The sequence below is a fragment of the Apium graveolens genome, chromosome 9 (assembly GCF_009905375.1).
Source record: "Apium graveolens cultivar Ventura chromosome 9, ASM990537v1, whole genome shotgun sequence".
NCBI classification, from domain to species: Eukaryota; Viridiplantae; Streptophyta; class Magnoliopsida; order Apiales; family Apiaceae; genus Apium; species Apium graveolens.
The window spans coordinates 176,995,726-177,001,082 of record NC_133655.1 but is presented as its reverse complement, the minus strand read 5'-3'; positions in this window follow the sequence as shown (position 1 = coordinate 177,001,082).

Here is a 5,357-nt window from a genome sequence, read left to right as displayed (position 1 = left end):
CCACTTTCAAGTTCCCGGCTATAACCAGAAAGGGAAATTAGTGGAAAGAGGGAAAGAAATCGAGAGTAAGGAAGAGATGAGAGATTGAGAGAAGAAAACGGAGAGAGATTGATCAAGGAGGGATGAGAGATTTCTGGAGAGAGAAAAGAAAATTATAGGTGTGTGTATAGATGAGGTTTTGTATGAATAACTCGAATGTACCCGTGTATAACCTTTCTGCTCAACACGTGTTCAATTAATTGACACGTATAGACTTCCTGGCTGCAAACATCTTCTTGTATCATTTTTTAATCGATTATACGATACCATGGGTGACTAAATTTTAATCCAAATAATACCAAAATAATATTAAAATCTCCTAATTATTCTGAAACTAACAAAACATAATTCTCGTAATTTTTAAAATAATTATTGAAACGCAATTCATACCCGCTTTTAACAAATAACCGAAACAACGTGCGGGTGAAATTAACCCCGAAAATTTCCAAAATAATTTTAAAATTCTTAGAATATTCCAAACTTAAATAAATACGAGCCGAAAACTGGCAAACTTCACGGCAAAATTCCGGCCAACTCAGGGATGATTAGATCAATCTGTTGGCATGGTTGTATTTCTGATAAAGTATAGATGTGATCTGGAGGTGTTGGTGGGGTGAGGACGCCGGGAACGTGTTCTCCGGCCACCCCTGTATTTTCCAGCGACGGGGCTGAAAAATTACAGTTTAGCACCTATAGTTTTGAAAATGATGCAGTTTGGTCCCTGAAGTTTCCAGAGTTTGCAAATTTAGGATTCCTGTTTTAAAAATGTTTAAAAATCATATTTCCTATTTTTTTTATTATAAAAATTCGTTTTTTAATTTCGGAAAATTCTAAAAATTAGTATTTTAATTCCGAAAATTATTTTTAATTCAAAAATAAATCTGAATTAATTAGTTAATTAATTTTAGTTAATTTTTAATTGATTAATTGGTCAATTAATTCGAAAATTAATTGATTAATTGATTTAATTAATTATTAATTGATTTTAATTAATTACTTAATTAGATTTAATTATTTAAAAATGATTTAAAAATTCTGAAAAATAGTTTCGAGCTTTAAAATATTATTCTAAATTATTTTTAAAGCTCGATAATTATTCTAAAATTGTTTCAGACCCAGAATTGGCCAACCGAACCTTGTTTATTAACCCGAAATTGATCCAACGACCCGTTTTAATTCCGAAACATGTTTTAAAAATCATTTTAAATACCAGAAAGCCTATTTATAACCCGAAACTTCTTTATAAATGATATGTCATTGATTACATGATGTATTATATGTTATACGTGACTTGTTGATTGACTATCGGTTTATATATTCGGCGTTTACTTGATTATTACATAACTTTCAATCCGTTAATCGGATTTGGGTGAAACGAAGGGTAGATAGAAGTATGTGTTGAATAGAACCATTTGAGTTGATTATTGATAGATGCTTATGATATATGAGCAGAAGAGGCAAGACATAGGAAAGGGAAACAGGTAGTTGAGGAGTAAGACGATTGTGATTGGAAGCGAGTGCAGGATAGTAAGCTAATACCAGGCAAGTGTTCTGAACTTTCTTGAGATATTGTAGTACTTGATAGTCTTGTTGATATTGCAAGTGCTTTGAAGCACTGAAACCTAAACCCTGATTCCGGTTATTGTTCTTGAACCATGAACCTTATTCTTTCTATACCCTTGATTGTTGTATACCCAAACACGAACCTCAAGTATATGATATTTCTCCACAAATACATACAAACTAAATGTTAGATATATTTGATAATGTCATGGCTAATATGATTTATGTTTAGTTTTCTGATCTTACTTAAACAGGATAAATCAGTACTTACTGGAAGTCAGGACTTAAGGATATCAGTACTTATATTATCAGGAGATAATCATCAGAAGATGGATATCAGAACTTAAGTGCTGAAGGACGTTCAGATAAGGACAGTAGCTGAGTAAAGGAAAGAAGATCGAGATAAACATAAGAAGAGATATGCATGAAGAAGGAATTCTATGAAGAATAGAATACTTGGAAGAAAAGATATCTGATTGATATATTTTAGGAAGCAGAATTATATTCCATATCAATTAGCGATTATCTTGTAACTGTGTAGTATATAAACACAGACATAGGGTTTAAACTATAAGTGTTATAATATTCGAGAAGATTATTCATTGTGACCCTAGCAGCTCTCGTGATATTTGTTCATCACTGAGAGGTAACAATTCCATACTGTAACAGAGTTTATTGTTTCAATAAAGTTTGTTTTCTGTTACTTGAAATATTAAAAGTTCGATTTGATTGTGTTTTTATACAGTATTCACCCCCTCTACAGTGTGTGTGACCTAACAAGTGGTATCAGAGCCTATCTGTTAACGCACATACAGTTAAAGATCCAAACACAATCATGTCTGACACAGAAACTCCAACTAAGCCTACCAAAACTGAAGAACCTCCAAAGACACAAATTTAAAGTCGGTATGAAACCATCAGAGTTCCCATACTGAGACCATCTGAATATGCCATATGGAAGGTGAGGATGACCATCTTTCTGGAAGCTACAGATCCAGAATATCTTGATAGAATCAAGGAAGGACCTCACAAACCAACCAAGCTCGTTGTTGCAGTTGCAGGTGAAGCAACAAAGATCGTACCAAAGGAGAAGAGTGATTATACTGCTGAAGATATCGCATCAATTGCTAAGGATGCTAAGGTACGACACTTACTGCATAGTGCCATTGATAATGTAATGTCAAACAGGGTAATTAACTGCAAGACTGCTAAGGAGATATGGGATGCTCTGGAAACAAGGTGTCAGGGAACCGATACAATTAAAAAGAACAGGAAGACAATACTCACTCAAGAGTATGAACACTTTGACTCAAAATCTAATGAGTCATTGACTGATTTATATGATAGATTTGTCAAACTCTTGAATGATTTGTCATTGGTTGATAAGGAATATGATCTTGAAGATTCAAACCTTAAATTCCTGTTAGCTCTTCCTGAATGCTGGGATTTGAAGGCAACAACAATAAGAGACAACTACAATCTTGATGAAACAACTCTTGATGAAATTTATGGAATGCTCAGACTCATGAACTTGAGATGGAACAAAGAAGTAAGAGGAAAGGAGGAAAGTCAAGGACAGTTGCTCTTAGGGCTGAAGAAGAATCCCCCAAGGCTGCTACCTTAAGAAAAGACAAGGGTAAAGCTCTTTTCACAATGTCTGATACTGAGTTATCAAGTTCTGAAAGTGATGATGACTCAGATTCTGAAAGCTTGCCTGAGACTGATGCTGATGAGGAGATGATGAAGCTGTGTGCTCTTATGGTGAAAGGGATCACAAAGATTGCATACAGGAAGTTCAGGAAGGGAAAGAAGTTTTCCAGGAAAGGCACAAGTTCTGATAAAAAGAATTTCAGAAGATCTGAGGGCAGAGGAGGAAAGTCTGATAGAGGGGATTATACCAATGTCAAATGCTATAACTGTGGTGAGAAAGGCCATATATCTCCTGATTACAAGAAAGTGAAGGGTGACAAAGGCCAAAGGATCCAAGCAAGTCTTGGTCCTTAAAACTAATCATTAGTGGTCTTTGTGACTGCAGGGCAACATGAAAAATATTCTAGTTCTGGACAGTGGATGTTCAGGACATATGACTGGAAATAAAGCCCTGCTATCAGACTTTATAGAGAAAGTTGGCCCAAGTATTTCTTATGGAGATGGCAACATTGGAAAAACATTGGGATATGGCAATATTAATCTTGGGAATGTCATCATTAGAGAAGTAGCTCTGGTCTCAGGACTTAAACACAATCTGCTGAGTATAAGTGAAATCTGTGACAGAGGTTATCATGTTGATTTCTCTGAAGAACACTGTGAAGTTGTGAGTAAATCCAAAGGCAAAGTTGTTCTAAAAGGATACAGGCGTGGTAACATTTATGAAGCTAAGCTTTCAACAAGTACTGATGGTTCTGCAATTTGTCTGATGAGTAGAGCATCAATTGAAGAAAGCTGGAATTGGCACAAGAAACTCTCTCATTTAAATTTCAACAATATAAATGAACTAGACAAGAAAGATCTTGTGAGAGGACTGCCAAAGTCAGTATTTGCTCCTGATGGCCTTTGTGATTCTTGTCAGAAGGCTAAACAAAGAAAATCTTCATTCAAGAGCAAGACTGAATCATCAATTCTTGAGCCTTATCATCTACTACATGTTGATCTATTTGGTCCAGTGAATGTCATGTCTATTGCAAAGAAGAAATATGCGTTGGTCATAGTGGATGAGTTCACCAGATACACATGGGTGTATTTCTTGCACACAAAAAGTGAAACTGCATCTATCTTGATTGATCATGTCAAACAACTGGATAAATTGGTCAAAGATTCTGTGAAAACCATAAGGAGTGATAATGGCACTAAGTTCAAGAATTTGATAATTGAAGAGTTCTGCAAAAACCATGGAATTAAGCAGGAATTTTCTGCTCCTGGAACTCCACAGCAAAATGGAGTTGTTGAAAGGAAGAATAGAACTCTCATTGAAGCTGCACATATAATGCTTGAAGAAGCAAAGCTTCCAACCTATTTCTGGGCTGAAGCTGTGCAGACTGCTTATTTTACTCAAAGTGCAACACTCATTAACAAGCAAGGAAAAACACCATATGAGATGGTGAAGAAAAAGAAGCCAAATATGAAGTACTTTCATGTATTTGGATGCAAGTGTTTTGTTCTCAAGACTCATCCTGAACAACTATCTAAATTTGATCTAAAAGCTGATGAAGGAATTTTTGTTGGATATCCACCTTCAAGTTCTGATTCGTCAAGTTCTGATAAGCCAAGTTCTGATAGTTCTGAAAATCTAAATTCTGAAGAATCCAACTCAGAGAGCATAGTTTCAGGGGGAGCATCAGAAAATGAAAATGAAAACAGCATGGATCATGGGGGAGCATCCAGTTCTAGAGAAAACCTTCCATCTGCAAGGAGGTGGACTAAATCACATACACCTGATTTGATAATTGTAAATCCTGATGCAGGTGTCAGAACTAGAACAGGTACTTCAAACGAATGTTTTTGCAATTTTTTTCTCTCTCAGACTGAGCCAAAGAAAGTGGAAGAAGCTCTTCAAGATGCTGATTGGGTGCAAGCAATGCAGGAAGAGTTAAATGAATTTGAAAGAAACAAAGTCTGGACCCTAGTGCCAATACCAAAGAATAGATCTGTTGTTGGTATAAAGTGGGTGTTCAGAAACAAAACTGACAGTGATGGCATAATTACAAGGAATAAGGCAAGGCTGGTTGCAAAAGGATATTCTCAACAGGAGGGAATTG